We start from the raw sequence: 16,080 nt of genomic DNA, 5'->3' as shown, positions 1-16,080 counted from the left end.
AGAATGTGCCGTGAAAATCCCACTCTAACGGACAAAAACAGTGCTTTTTATATGGACGCAAACGCGCGTTGCAACTTCTTATCTGGTGCGCGTCTTTTATTTTGACAGCGAATGCGCACATGCGGACCACTTATGTGCACCCGTGTAAATAACATGATGTTCTGCCGGGTGTGTTGTTGGTTTTCTCTCGATTTCTGAGTCGACAAGCATCTTTGTTACTGGGACCAGTCATTTTAAGAAAGGCCCCCATTAGAAATGCAAGAAATGCATTATTGCTCAGTCTGCAATATCTTTCCCAGAACAAACACCAATTGCAAATAACATACTAAAAATAAACCTGAAAAATCTGTTTAGAACAGCGTACTATGTTGCAAAGAGTGAACTACCACTGGCAAAATTTAGCAGTCTTTGCAAACTTCAAAAAGCAAATGGCCTCGATCTTGGTTCCACATGCCTCTTACCCGTGACTTCAGTGGAAATTTCAAATTCAGGATCTGACACAGACTGATTCATGTCCTACACAGTTCTTACAAGTTCATAGAAATTTCTGTTCAATTAGAACCAAGTATTTGAGTTGATGATTGTAATTTTTATACAATGTTGTAATTTGTTTTTCAACAATTTTTTGATTAATGTTTTGTTTCCTTTACAATATTATACTTTAATGTATAATATTGTAAAGGAAACAAAACAGGAAACAAAACATCAATCAAAAAATTGCTCTCTTTTTTATTCGGGCCACTTACATTTATTTTGGGCTACCAAAAACTGAAGAGTCCCTGCCCGAAGGGCTACCAGGGATTTTGAAATTTTGAGAGCCCTGCTGTTTGCACACCTCTGTGCGTGAACATGCTAGTATTTAGAAGGGCCCAAGGAGGACCACCCCAGGGGCAATCGCACCACCTACCTAGAAAAAAGCTAAGGAGAGCCCAACACGGGGGTTAAAGTGAGATTCGCCTAGTGGGGGAACACTAAGATCTGTTGTCATAGAAGCATGGAAAGAAATCATCTGGACGTAAGCCACCCCCTCTGTTCACAGGGGGTCACACAGGGAACATAGATGGCTGCTTTCGCTCTTCTTTAAAACCATCTGTCTTCTCTGTCCAAAATGTGAACACTGGCATCCTCGAAGGAGTGACCGTTATCCTTTAGGATCAATACAGGGTCCATGACCCTCATGGTGACACTCCCATAGGGCTTAAATCTTTGGCAACAGTGGGAAGGAAAAACTCCCTTTTAACAGGAAGAAACCTCCAGGAGAACCAGACTCAGGAAGGAGCGGCCATTTTTGGCAACCGGTAGGGGTGAAAAAAGGAAGAAAGGATAAATAAAAGACATGCTGAGGAAGAGAGCCAGAGATTAACAACAAGTATGATTCCGTGCAGAGAGGTCTGTTAACACATGTTGAGTGAGGAAGGTGACTGAAGAAGAAATATTCAATGCATCATGGGAATTCCCCAAGAGCCCACACTTATTGCAGTCTACACCTTTATATATAGTATAAAGACATGTATTGTCTTCATACAAGACTGTATACAGTTGGTATAATAAAATTTGTATAGTTAGCTTGTTTTGCAATATGATTCAAAATATAAAAAAACAAAACAAAAACAAACAAATAAACCGTTAGGTCAGGAATCCAGGTGACTGTACTCCATAGAACAGCTTCAACCTGAAAGATCTGAAAACCTCATGTCTATACATGACAGACCAGCTGGAACACCTGGTTTAAAATAAATACAGTTTAAAATCAGCTAGAAGCTCCACATTTTCATTGCTTTCTTTCATACATTTAAAGTCTGTTTTCAGCGTGAGAGTCTTTGCTGAAGGAGTTTTTAACGTATGTCAAACTGTAACTTAGTAGAACCACCAGATGAAGCCCAGCTGTGAAGTTACTGTGCATCGCATTGTCACTTTAATGCGGGTACATTCACATCATTTTTGTGATGTTTGGTCCTAAAGTATATTTTACACTGTTTAATTACAGCTAACAGAATACTGATCAGTTTGTAGGACATTCATCATTTGAGATGTTCAGTCAATAAATTTGATCTGGTGACGAACCAAATTGATTTCCACGTCTGCTTTATTGATCTCTGTCACCGGTTCCTGAAGAAGTCAAATGAAACACCACCTTTTATGTGAGTGTGCTCAGAGCTTGGTTTGTAATATTTTCATGAAGGTCAGTTTGTGGTTCAGGTGTTTTTTTTCACTCAGCTTCGTTTGTGTCTGTGTTTTGTGTTTGTCTCCTGTGGAGCAGACAGCTGCTTTCACTGACTTCAAACCTGGTTGGAAGGAACACTGGAGAAAATAAAAAAAAAAACACAATTTTTTCCACTGTATTTAGCTCTTTTTAATGCTGAACTTAAACATATGCTGCTGACCTGAGGGGTAAACTATAAAGTGAGTTCAACAAAGTCAGGCTTTCTTTGCATTACCAGTGTATTCTGTTGTTCTCATCTTTGTGCGGCATCAGGACTTCAGTTGGTGCTGGATCACTGTATGACAAACAGCGAGTGTAACTCTGACTCAGAAGTTAAGACAGTGTTCTTGTGTGGAGGCTACCTACCTGTGCTTTCCTTTTTGTAAAGGAGAGAGGTCAGAGGCTCCAGAGGTGTGGACTCGAGTCACATGACTTGGACTCGAGTCAGACTCGAGTCATTAATTTTATGACTTTAGACTTGACTTGGACTAAAATGTTCTAAGACTTGTGACTTGACTTGGACTTTTACACCAATGACCTGGTACTTGAATTGGACTTGAACCGGTTTACTTGAAGAGACTTGATATTTCACCCCAAATATAAAATTTAACACACATATTATATAGAAAGTGTGCACCATTAATTAAATTCATTTATTCAAACCACACTCTGTACGTATGTCTGCGTGAGCTGTAGCACAGCCAATCAAATTAACCAGATTTTTTTTAAAAAAGAAAAGAAAAAACCCCCCTCAAAAATGTTGCAAGGAGTTATTTTTTTCAGGTACATAAATTATGAAGTAGTCAAGAAAAAACCGAAACGCAATATGCAAAACATGCAAGAAGAGAATCACAGGCAGAGATGGAACAACTTCCAACTTTGTCCGACAGTTGAAGTTCCGTAAAGAACAGGAGGTGGTCCTTCTCTTTTGCTACGATGAGATAGCTGACTTCATCTAACTAGCAAATCTTGTCCAGGCTATGTTGGTGATGCAGTTTTTTTTAATGTGTATGATATTTTTGTCATGCGATTTTAAAGCCGGTCCTACAAGCGCATCCAAGAATAACATGCAGCTTATCTCAGAACTGTCGTTGAAAATTATTCTTGGAGCTAAGTTTAATTGAGCTGCATTTTAAAGAGGTGCAATTTCACAATTTGTGTATATTTTCTAAGTTCACTATTTTGTCATGTGTTGAGAAAAACACAGATTTAAAAATCACATGGTCTAATATTTACATTTAGCATATAACTGCAACATGCTTTTTTTTTGTTTTTGTTTTTTGTAAGACTCGAAAGGACTTGAAATTCAAAGTTTCAGACTTGTGACTTTACTCAGACTTTTACACCAGTGACTTGAGACTCGACTCTTTCTTGCCTGACATTACTTGAGACTTGACTTGTGACTTGGGGATAAAGACTTGAGACTTACTTGAGACTTGCAAAACAATGACTTGGTCCCACCTCTGAGAGGCTCTTTGTAAATAGTTTGGGAGAAGCTGTGGATGGAGTGTTTTTGTATTTGGAATGTTGCATCAGGGGGCTCGAGATTACGCTGCTGTGGATGCTTTACTGCTCTGTCAGAAAGAGTTTGTTTACTGTGTGTGTGTACACCTACCTGTCCCACAGTATCTTACCAATGAAGGATAGACTAAGAAAAGGAAAGTGATTTAAAAAACAATCAAATCATTATATGATATCATTATATCATATAGTTATAGTTACACCAGCACCTCCATCATGATTATATATGATAGATCAGTGAGGGTAGGCACTGTTTCAGCCCTAGCCCCCGGCAGGGACAGGTTCCTCTTTTGACTGCAGAACACCAAGGACAGCATAGTTAGTCATGCAGGTGAGTAATATCTTCCTTAGCTTTGTATAGCCCTGAAGATCGTCATGAAGAGGACAGCTCCTGCGTCATTGTTGCCATATTGTGCATTGGTATCTCTGGCATCTCTATCTCTCTATGGTAATCTATACACGTACTAAAATAACATAAAGGCACACACTGACAGGAACCTGCCACACCTACTCAACTGATGTGTTTATTCCCCTTTTAAGAAACAAGAATAAAAGGTGTGGTTTCATTACAGAGGCATCACACCCATCGGGCTTCCTGGGACTTCCAAAATCAGGAAACAAAGAACGCATTGAAGCTTGTAACAGGGCGGCCCTCAGTGGCTAGATTTCAGTGTGAGGCAGACCAAGACAATCATAGTGGAACAACAAGTTTTTTTTTTTTATGCAGCTCTTCTCACAAACAATTCACTCGTCAAGCTTCTTCGTACAACAATCATTGCCTAATGACATCTGGCAGCCTTAAATACAACACTGATGGCTCCGTTTTGAGGGTAAAATGATAGGTGTAGAGCAAACACTGTGCACAAACCTGCAGTTGAAATAGAAGTTTAAGATTAATCTTGACAGACAGAGCTCATTAAGCAGGCAGGTGTGAGCCTGGTTGTGCCTGTCTGCTGCTGGTTGAATAAACAGAAAAGTCAATCTGAAACAAATGCTTCCCAATAGAAAATTACAACTCGTACTGAAAAAATTCTGTCACCGTGAGCGCCCGCAATCTCCGGTCTACAGAATTCTCAGTTTTCGTGTCAGTCGAGTTTATTATATGGACGTGGTGATATCTCCTGGTCACACAGTGTAAGTACAGCCTGTACTTCTGATTTTCAGAGGAGTTTTGAGAGCCATTTTAACATTGGATTCTGTGACAGACCGAACAGCGAAGGAAACCTAGGCACAGGTTAAAGTCCAAAAAAAGGATTTTTTATTTATCCTAAAAACATAATTGGTTAAATCATGCAAAAGAATCAAAATCTTGGGCCCATAAAAGAGGTCAAAATAACAGAACTGTACTCAAAGTTGACAACAATATCAATCAATCAATCAAAGCTTTATTCGTCACATGCAGGTTGCCCTGCAGTGAAATGGGACCCCCCCCAACCTTACACATATAGCACAAACATTACATGGGAATACAGGTCGGAGATTGGTAGAATCAGAGAAAAACATTGAAATGTACACTACAATGGGGAAAGTACAAGAGGAAAAAAAGAGACCCCTGCTCATGCTATGCTTCCATGGTAGGACAGCATGAGAACAGGAAACAAAAAAACTCCTCTGCACAAAAAAGCACATAAATGTCCACAGCACAACATTGTGAAGACATGACAAGCCACAGGGGTGGGTGGGGGTGAGGAGTAATCCGAAGCGAACACAGCAGCCGCCCTGCACAGCGCTACCATTCCAGCGCGGCACACAGACCCTCGCAATACTGACCTCACTTGATGAGATAAAGGGGAAACTTATATAGTGGTTGATCAGCCCACAAAAAACACAAAAAAGGGGTAAAACACACAAAACTTAAACTAACATATGTGAACTCCAATTGCCCCCCATGGTCTCGATTTATGGAATGAGCCAATTTGCAGTCTTCCATCAAAGCTCGCTCCGCCCCTTTTCCACCTCTTGGCTCTTCAATCAAGGGACTAGAGCAGCTGCAACTAGGTAACTCAGAAACCAAAGATTAAATCATACATAACAGTGTAAACTAAAATGTGCGCACTTATTTTAGAATGCAGTGTTATGTGGGTATGTGAATTAATTAATTTATTGTCCTGTAAATTAATTCCTATATTTAAAGAAAGACAAATATGAATGCAAGTTTATGTATAAGCCTCTACACTAATATGGTGGATATTACCACTGTGTGGCTGCTAGTGCAGCCATCACAGCCTCTATGGTAGGGTGACCATATTTGGATTTCCAAAAAAGAGGACACTTGGCTCAGTAAAAAACTTGCTTAAAGAAACATATTTAACATATTAAAATAATGCCTTCTCTGTGCGGTTAATGAATTGTGAAATAAAATATGCCATACTGTTGTGGTCCTGAGCCTGTTGACTCAGTGTTTTGTTTCTTTATGCTTTTGTTATTCTGATTAGGTATTCCATTATTATTCGCCATTTTGTTAGGTTTCTGTTCTGTGCCTGTCCTGGTCCCTCCTTCCATGTCCCCCCTGTCTGTCCATCATGTCATTATGCCTGCTTGTGAGTCTGTGTGTCTTTGTCTGTCGTGTGCTTCCTGTTTTATTTTGTAGGTCTGTGTCCTATGTCAGTGCGTTCAGCTTTGTGCTCTCCCTGTGTCGTCAGTGTAATCAGCATCAGCCGTGTCTCCCAGCTGTTTCCTCTTTGCTCCGTTCATCTCTTGTATTTAGTGTCTGTGTCTTCCCCTACTCTGTGTTGCGTCGTTAACGTCTTCTACCCTCAAGTTAACTGTGTGTTCTGTCTGCTAGCCTGCCTGTCTGCTTAGTTTATTTCTGTATTCTTAGTTTAGTTAAGTTTATGTTCCTTTTCTGCCCAGCAATAAACCTGCGTGTTTTGAGTTTACATATGCCTCCGAGTCCTGCATTTTGGGTCCTTCCTCCCTGCCTGCCTGCACACAGCCATGACACATATACGCTTTCACAAGTCAACAAGTGCAAAAAAATATCTTAAAAGCCTGTGGAATTAAATAATGGTACAGAATTAATGCCTCATCTGCATACCCATATGGAAAAGATATATATAAATCTTATAAAGTTTGTATCTGTCTTGTGTGAAACTTGTATGAAAAGCATACAAGTGTGAAAACAGATATAAGATCCCTTGAAAAATTATATAAATGAAACTTGTATGTTTTGGATACTTCCTAAAACAATATATGAAAGTAATGAGAAAGTGGCCACTTTCATGAGTAAATCATATAATCCTTATATGATTCACTATATGAAGCAAGCCAAATCTTATGCAAGTCTTTTATAAGTTTTTCTATCTCTTTTCCATATGGGTAAGAAAAATTACCAGCACTGGGTCGGTACGAGGGAAATTTTTTTTGCAGTTTGTCTGAAAATGGACTTGCGCTTCGGGATCTTTTAAACATCATTAGGTGCGTTGCTGCGTGCTGTCTGTCCCATCTGTGAGTGCAGAACAAGCGCTCACAAAGCAGCAGTTTGGGGATGACGTCACACACGTGGGTCCTCTGTTGGAATATAGGAAAACCTGGACACTTTTATCAATCACGAAAATCCCCCAGATGCCCTGGACAGAACGTGAAAAGAGGACATGTCCAGGGAAAAGAGGACGGTTGGTCACCATATATGGAGGAAATGCAGGCAGGTGGCTGTGGATTGGTGACATTCAGAGGTGGAAAGAGTACTAAAATATTTTACTCAAGGAAAAAGTACTATTACTTTGCTGAAATTTTACTCAAGTAAAAGTAAAATTACCTGTCTAAAAATTTACTCAAGTAAAAGTAAAAAGTAGCTCATTTAAAATGTACTCAGAGTAAAAGTTACAAAGTTACTTTTTTGTCAGCAGGACTACAGCCTCTTCTGAGTAGTGCAAAAAAGACAATGGGATAAATCTCAAAGTAGTTGTTTTTTTAATTTAAAGAAAAACTTTACAAATTAAAGTGCAGTAGTAGTTAAACTGCAAGTCTATACATCAAAATGAGGATGAGGATGTTTTACCAGTCAGTGGTTGCTGGAGTACTTTTCTATGCTGTGGTGTGCTGGGGGAGCAGCACAGCAAAGGAGGACTCATCCAGGCTGGAGAAACTGATCAGGAAGGCGGGCTCTGTGGTCGGCATGAAGCTGGACACTCTGGTGACAGTGGCAGAGAAAAGGACACTAAAAAAACTGCTGGACATTATGAACAATGCTGGGCATCCTCTGCACACGGCCATAAACAATCAGAAGAGTCTGTTCAGTGACAGGTTGCTTCTCCCCAAGACAAGAACTAACAGACTTAAAAACTCCTTTGTCCCACACGCCATCAGACTGTTTAACTCCTCTCTGGAGGGGAGAGGGAGGGGAAACAGGAGGACAAAGGAGGGGGGAACAACTAAGCTGTAGTGCCTCTTCACCTCACTGTGCAATACCTTTTGTGCAATACTTTTGTTAATAGTCAACAGTGCAATAGACTCAATACTTGAAATGTGCAATTCACTTGTATTTTTATTTTTATTCCTATTTATTCTATTTATCCCCTTTGTATATTTTATTTATATATGTCTCTGTATTTATATATGTGTGTGTATATATATATAATATTCTGCTCACGCTCTGTAACTTCTGTCGGTGCTGTGCTTTTGGAAACCGAATTTCCCAGAGGAACCCACCCGAGGGATTAATAAAGTTTTATCTTATCTTATCTTAAAATGGATAATGGTCACCAAACCAACCAACCAACCAAACTGTCAAAACCATATAATTCTTTTACATGTGAAGGTGTTCTAAACTGTCAACTTAGAGAACAAGTACTGAATTGAGCTGTACGGCAGCTGCTATAAAAATGTGTTTTAATTTTTTAAACTTGGCCCTGCTCTGTTAATTTTGAGGAGCAATTCAATTCAATTCAATTCAATAAAACTTTATTGATCCTGAAGGTTGACCCCGAAGGAAATTGGGTTAAGGCTGCCGACCTTTGCCAGCGCTATCTTACCCTTCTGACCATACATACATTACACAAACATCACAAGGGGAAGACAGGTCAGAGAGGTATAACAATGGAAAATGCACAACATGAGGAAAGATAAGGAGAAAAAAAATAACTCCCCCCAGACTGAGCTCCAACAGGGAGATCAGTTTGAGAACAGAAAAAAACACCTCTGCACATGTTATTCTTTTGCCTGCAGTGTGAACATATGTGGGTTAAGTAAGAAAGTAGCCGCTTCTGTCTTCTGTCTAATTTAACTATTTTTTAAAATAAATTATTATTATTAACAAACAGGAAAAATGTAAGTAAACACATTTTCTTTTGGCAATTTACCAATCCAGTAAAAAAATTTAAGTTGCGTGGACAACAACGTGCCCAATAACAGCTTATGTCTTAACTTAATGTGATTAACTTGAGAGGCCCATGGTGACTCTGGACGAGCTGCAGAGATCTACAGCTCAGGTGGGGGAATCTGTCCATAGGATAACTATTAGTCGTGCACTGCACAAAGTTGGCCTTTATGGAAGAGTGGCAAGAAGAAAGCCATTGTTAACAGAAAACCATAAGAAGTCCCGTTTGCAGTTTGCCACAAGCCATGTGGGGGACACAGCAAACATGTGGAAGAAGGTGCTCTGGTCAGATGAGACCAAAATGGAACTTTTTGGCCAAAATGCAAAACGCTATGTGTGGCGGGAAACTAACACTGCACATCACTCTGAACACACCATACCCACTGTCAAATATGGTGGTGGCAGCATCATGCTCTGGGGGTGCTTCTCTTCAGCAGGGACAGGGAAGCTGGTCAGAGTTGATGGGAAGATGGATGGAGCCAAATACAGGGCAATCTTGGAAGAAAACCTTTTTGCAAAAGACTTGAGACTGGGGCGGAGGTTCACCTTCCAGCAGGACAACGACCCTAAACATAAAGCCAGGGCAACAATGGAACGGTTCAAAACAAAACACATCCATGTGTTAGAATGGCCCAGTCAAAGTCCAGATCTAAATCCAATCGAGAATCTGTGGCAAGATCTGAAAACTGCTGTTCACAAACGCTGTCCATCTAATCTGACTGAGCTGGAGCTGTTTTGCAAAGAAGAATGGGCAAGGATTTCAGTCTGTAGATGTGCAAAGCTGGTAGAGACATACCCTAAAAGACTGGCAGCTGTAACTGCAGCAAAAGGTGGTTCTACAAAGTATTGACTCAGGGGGCTGAATAATTACGCACACCCCACTTTTCAGTTATTTATTTGTAAGAAATGTTTAGAATCATGTATGATTTTCGTTCCACTTCTCACGTGTACACCACTTTGTGTTGGTCTTTCACCTGGAATTCCAATAAAACTGATTCATGTTTGTGGCTGTAATGTGACAAAATGTGGAAACATTCAAGGGGGCCGAATACTTCTGCAAGCCACTGTAATTGTTGATGTAGGTTACAAATAAGTCTTATATTGATTTGAACTGAATTCGTTGCGCTATGCTGCTTTGTTTACTGTGGCTTTGCGGGCTGTTTGTTCTGTTTTGTAGGAAAATGCTGGAATACAATCCAGACTGGGCAGCCTCTATCAACCTGGGTCATACCGAGTTTAAAGCTGCTACCACAGTGAGATTTGATTGGTAAAGAGGGAGAGCAAGATCAAAACAGCCACGAAAAGTGCTACACATATGTGCCCAAGTGTTTGTATTGAAGCAATCAAGTGATGAATAATTGTTTTCCAGTATGTTGTTTTGAATTTTTTTTTTTTTGCAGTATTAATTTGTTTTTCACCGAAGCAGCTGATAAAGCACAATGGAATACAGTTTTGCCTCTTTTTTGTAAGATTCTATAATAAAATGAAACAATAACGTCAGTCATAATAAAAGACAATACATTGAATGAATTATGAAACATGTATTTTATTTCTATTGGAAGTGAAAATGTTGCATAATGCAACAACCTGAAAAGACAAATAGATTTCGTTGGCCTGTACAGGAAATAAAGACAAAAATTTAACGACAGCTGTAAAATGAAGCAGTCCAAATCAGAAAATAGATCAGAATCAGAATCAGAATACTTTATTAATCCCGAAGGAAATTAGGGATACACCTAAGTAAACTGGACCTGGGCTTATTGCAGGGATCTGAACGTTTCGTGAGTGTATGCACTCACACTTAATTAATTACCATATAATTATAAATACGAGCATGATGAAAGTTGGGCCACACGCTAACGTCTTTAGTTCACTCTGTATGCTCGTATAAGTTCAATCCTTACGTTCCTTTGATTTTTTCCTCATACCTTGTTTTTGCCTTTTTGTCAAGTCTGTCTTTGTACGGACCTGCCGTGTTCTCCTTCATTTTGTACATACCTGTTTTTGGGGCAAATAAAATGCAAGTAGGGATTAAAACTGCAGAATTAATGATTTTAGCGGTGCTGGAAATGCCAGCACTTGATGAAGTGTTTCGATTTTGTTGCCACTCGTACCCACAATGCAATGTGCGTCACGTGGTCTGTCGATCTCTATTCGTAGACTCCTCCGAATCCGGCTGAAAAATGTGTCCTCCTTTTCCCCACATTTGAAGGATGGGTCGGGTGTATCCTTTGTGGCCCACCATATCCCAGAATTCATAGCGCGGCTCAGCCTATTCCAGTTTCCAGCAATGGCGGCAGCTACAGAGGTAGAAAAGGCGGCCGAGGACACCTACGTTTTTAAATGTAAGTTGTTTTTGAAGTACCAATAGAAATGTTAAGATGTTAAAGAGGTTAAGGTAAATTTAATAAGGCAGTTAAATGGAAGTAAGTTTTAGAGTCGTTAAACTTATGACATAAACTCATGAAGATCAGTCACGTAGATGTACAGTCCTGCTCTTTTTTTACATAAGGGTTAGTTAATATTACTCTTTCTGGGTCACAAAATAAACTTTTAACATATTTTCAGGTGAGAATGTGGCTGTGTAAACTTCAAATATCTACTCGGTTTATCACGACACGACATATTTTTAAAAAGTGCTCTGACATAAGTAAATGCTTCACCTTTATTTGCATTGGATTTTTCTTTTTTTTACCAAACTATGTACAACATTAATTAATTGTGTTAAGAAAATTTATGTCTGAAAAGAGTAGCAATAGAAAAAACAACAGAAAATGGAATTCTTAAGAATTATTATTACAGCACAGGTACTTTTAACCAGGCCTGATCTTTGGCTGAGCAGGAAGTCTCGGGAAGTGCTGCTGAATGTGCTGGACCAGGACCAGAGAGACGAAGGAGGTGCCACAAGTGAGACCTTGATTTGTATTTTCAGCTAGTAAGTGGAGCATCATACAGGGTGATCTTCAGAAGGTCTATAGGGATGCTCGCTTCCACTGTCCACCGCATCATCTGTCACTTGGGTTTGCACGGCTGATGTAACTGACGGCTGCCATGTCACTAAGATGTATTCAGAAAGATGCAAAACAAAGTGTTGCAAACAATCCTGTTAATAAAGATATAAAAAGTAATATTTAAAAATGCACTACTAACAGAATACTTGCCTGTTAAAAATAATCATGGTCCTGGTGTAGCTCCTCCAGGGCAGACACTTCAGCAGATAGCTGGTCCCGCCAGAGAGCACCACTGACTGCCTCCAAACCAGCCTCCCCCTCATCTTCCAAATCATCCTCGGGCGCATCGTCCGGGTCCATAACGTCACCAGCGCCGAGGCAGATGTTGTGCGGAACGGCACATTTTGTTATGACCTGAAACAGATGTTTTGTTTTTTAAATTGTGTGTTTATACATGCACATACACTAAAGTTCCCATTATGTCATTATAATTGTTCAAAAAACAACGGCACTATATTGTATTGACTTACATGTGGTGTGGTGCACCTTCAGTGCTTGAAGGAAGATGGCCCAGAACCTCATCTTCATCAATCCAAAAGCATGCTCTATAATAGAGCATGCCCTGGAATAGGGTTGCCACGATTAGTCGACTAGTTACGATTACTTCGACTATTAAAATCGTTGACGACTAATTTAATAGTCAGGGACAAGAGACATGGATACTTTCCATCTGCAAGGATGAAATGCCCTGGAGGAGGGTAAATGGCCTGTCGGTAGAGTGGGGTGTTGCGCAGCACCCAGGAGTGATGCACTGACCCAGGCCAGCCCACATATGTGTCGATGAAACGGCCCCTCAGGGCTGCTGGGAGGATTGATGCGGACATGGCAGCCATCAATTTCACCAGCAGCCTTTAAAAAGGCTTTGTGTCTTGCCAGCCCTGCAAACGAGACATGACATCTAGGTCTTCAGGAGTCCGAGGGAGGTGGATGACCTGATGGTGAATAGCCACCACCTCCTCTGTGACCCTGTGGACGATGCAGTGAACAGTGGAACGAGATATTGCAAACACCCTGGAAATGACTCTGTAGGATGCTCCACTTGCCAGCCAGAAAAGAAACACAAGGACCTCAATTGAGGCACCCCAACCATGTGTTCGATCCTGCTTAAGGAGATTCAATAGCACTTTCAGAAACTCCCTGCTCAGACGGAAATCAGGCCTAGTGTCCTCATTATTAAAAAACCTGTCCAGGACTGGGACACTCAGGTTAATCCTGCAGTACTGTGGCCTCTTTAAAAAATGTTTTATGTGTCAAAACATTATTTTGATTATTATACTTAAGTAAAATGCACTGGTTCACACTGGTAAACAGATTTCAAAAACAGACATCAACGATGGGGGAAAAAACTGAAGACATGTCTGCGACGACTGATTTGTTGTAACTCTTCAATTAACAAAAAGCAGATAAAAATAGCAAGAATTTCAACAGCACCCATCGTTTCACCGAGGGGGAGAAAGCGCTAAGGGTGGGGAGAAGTGGTAAGGGTGGGAACAGTTGGTGACGCAAATGTGAAGGCTAGACCGTCCCATTTCACAAGCCTCGCACTTCCGGCCTTCTCAGTCTTTGAAGGACCCGGCCCACGTAGACCGTGAAGGGCGGGTCCTCCGAAGGATACAGCCGACGTTTTGGGACACAGCTATATATTACAATACTGCTAGCATTAGATGAATCTGCCCCAGGGCAGCTGTGGCTACATCTGTAGCTGCCTCCACCAGTGTGTGAATGTGAGAGTGAATGAATAGTGGCATTGTAAAGCGCTTTGGGTGCCTTGAAAAAGCGCTATATAAATCCAATCAATTAAAGAGGGCATTGACGGCTACATTTTGAGGGTGAAATGATGGCTGTAGACCAAATGCTGTGGACACAGTAGCAGTTGAAAGAAAAGATTTTAAGATGAATATTTTGCTTGCTCCCACTCTAGCAGTTGACTTTTCTCACTCTAACTGTCAACATTCCGTGCCATAACTCTGAAACAAATGTTAAAAAGCATGAAACTTTAACAGGAAATGAAGAAAAAGTATAAAAGATATTGACAAGATAAATATGAGCTGAATAGTTCAATGTCTTGGCTTCATTTTAAAGTTTGAATGCTGGCTGTATGTCAATGTATGTGGAAGTAGTTAGAGTTGAAAGAGGAATAAGTTGAATGAGAATTTAAAAAATATAAAAGTAAAAAATTAGAAAAATACAGCAGTCATCTCCAAAAGAAGAGGAATCTTCCCACAGAGCAAAATTGGTATGGCCCGGATCTGGCCCACACAATGTGCTTACACATGGCCCACAAACCACAAAGAATCATGGCCCTTTGGTGGCCCAGATCTGGTTTGCCAGATGTGGCATGCCATCACATAGACAGTGCCATCTATGCTAGGCCTGGCACCTATCTGGATGACATACGTCTTATCATGTCAGAAGTCAGCCAGCAGTGCCGACTTGACTGCCGACAGCAGACCTCCTAGCTATGTGGGTTATTGTGGTTGAATGGTTTTTGATCGGTGTTGGAGGAGATAGACGGCAAAAAATGTACGGAAGATGAAAAGTTGCAACACTTTATTAGTGTGGATGCTTAATCAGCATCCACACTAATGAAGTGATGATCAGCCTCATCCTGAACTTTATAGTTGTCGCGCTGACCTAGTAGGTGTGGCTGTTATTCCTCTCTTCCTCCTCCTGCCCTCTACCTGTTCAGTGCTGCTGCTTGCGCATGGCCGCTGATTAGCCCTGGGGTGCAATCAACAACTAAGCGCGGCCTGGTGTGCGCCGCCCTGCTAAGTGACCCACATTAGAGCAATCAAGGGTGGGCGTGCCTAGTAGACCTTAAAATGCATGCAGCAGTCATTCAACCCGTGCGCGACATACTGAGAGGACAGCAAACAAAGTACGATCCACTTTTCCACTGTGAGGAAGACTTTGAACAAGATGGGCTATGGGTAAGCTCTTGAGCTCACATTTGCTGCACATATATTTGGAACTATGGAAGCTCAGTTGTGCAAATGTTTTACGCTTAGGGAAATAGTTGCTGCATTTAAGTTTAAAAAATTATATTGACAAAACAGAATGTTTAAGTTTGAATAAATTGTTTGTGCAGTTAGTGTTCCCACATATTTATGTTACTTAATATTAAAAATAGTTACCCCCAAATCCTTGGGTGGATCGTAAAACTAGTGAATAAATGTTTGGTTTTGATTTAAAGAAAATAATTATTTGTAAAGAAAATCCTTAGTTAAAGTCTCTATTAAAATGTTTGAACTTTAAAATACAATTGTTTATAAAAAAGTGTTAAATGGAAAGAAGACACATTTTGTATATTTAAGAACCACAGTTAAATTAACACAGTTAACCACATGGTAAATGGCTTTACTGAAGTGTATTTTGTTATTTCATCTGTCTTCTGTGTAATGCATGTAATTTATCTGAATGGTTACTGGGTAATAAAATGTTCTTTATTTTTGTGTTGAAAGGTTTTTCACCTGCTGCTACCTATCTACCTACCAGCTATCAAACTAGCTGGTCTAAATAAAGTTGAGTGAAATTCAAAGTCTGGTCTTTTTCAAGTGTGGACACCTCACAGTCAGAGGACACTTGACAATAGTGAGACCAGTTCTGTGGGCATGCAGACATACTGAATTCTGGAGTCTAACTGGCTGTTGTACAACATATCAATTCCTGTGTCTATTGTGTGACAGAGAACATAATAAAAAGATCAATTACTGACAATAAAATTATATCTGACTTTCTAAAAATAAAGGTGCAAGCTTCATCGCTTTGGTCCTCAATCTACATCTAATGAGTGTCCTTTAGATGTAGATGCACAGCTTAGTCTGGTCGTGTCGAGGTGGCTCTTCTATGTTGGTATGGTATCTTTGGTCTCTCTAATCTAGAGGTCTGAGGATTCCTTGCTGCACTGCACAGCATACACTGTTGTTTAGTTTGTGTTTGGGAGTTTTAAAAATTGGTCCCAGACTTAAAAATGTGGGACTCTCCACCATGAAGAACAGTCCCGAAGCATAGAAGAAGCTTCTCGGATG

This window comes from Aulonocara sp. 'chitande type north' Nkhata Bay, linkage group LG7 (assembly GCF_057382095.1).
Source record: "Aulonocara sp. 'chitande type north' Nkhata Bay isolate Kocher_YH1m ecotype deep benthic linkage group LG7, A_spYH_male_GT1.1, whole genome shotgun sequence".
NCBI classification, from domain to species: domain Eukaryota; kingdom Metazoa; phylum Chordata; class Actinopteri; order Cichliformes; family Cichlidae; genus Aulonocara; species Aulonocara sp. 'chitande type north' Nkhata Bay.
Note: the sequence above shows the minus strand (reverse complement) of the source record.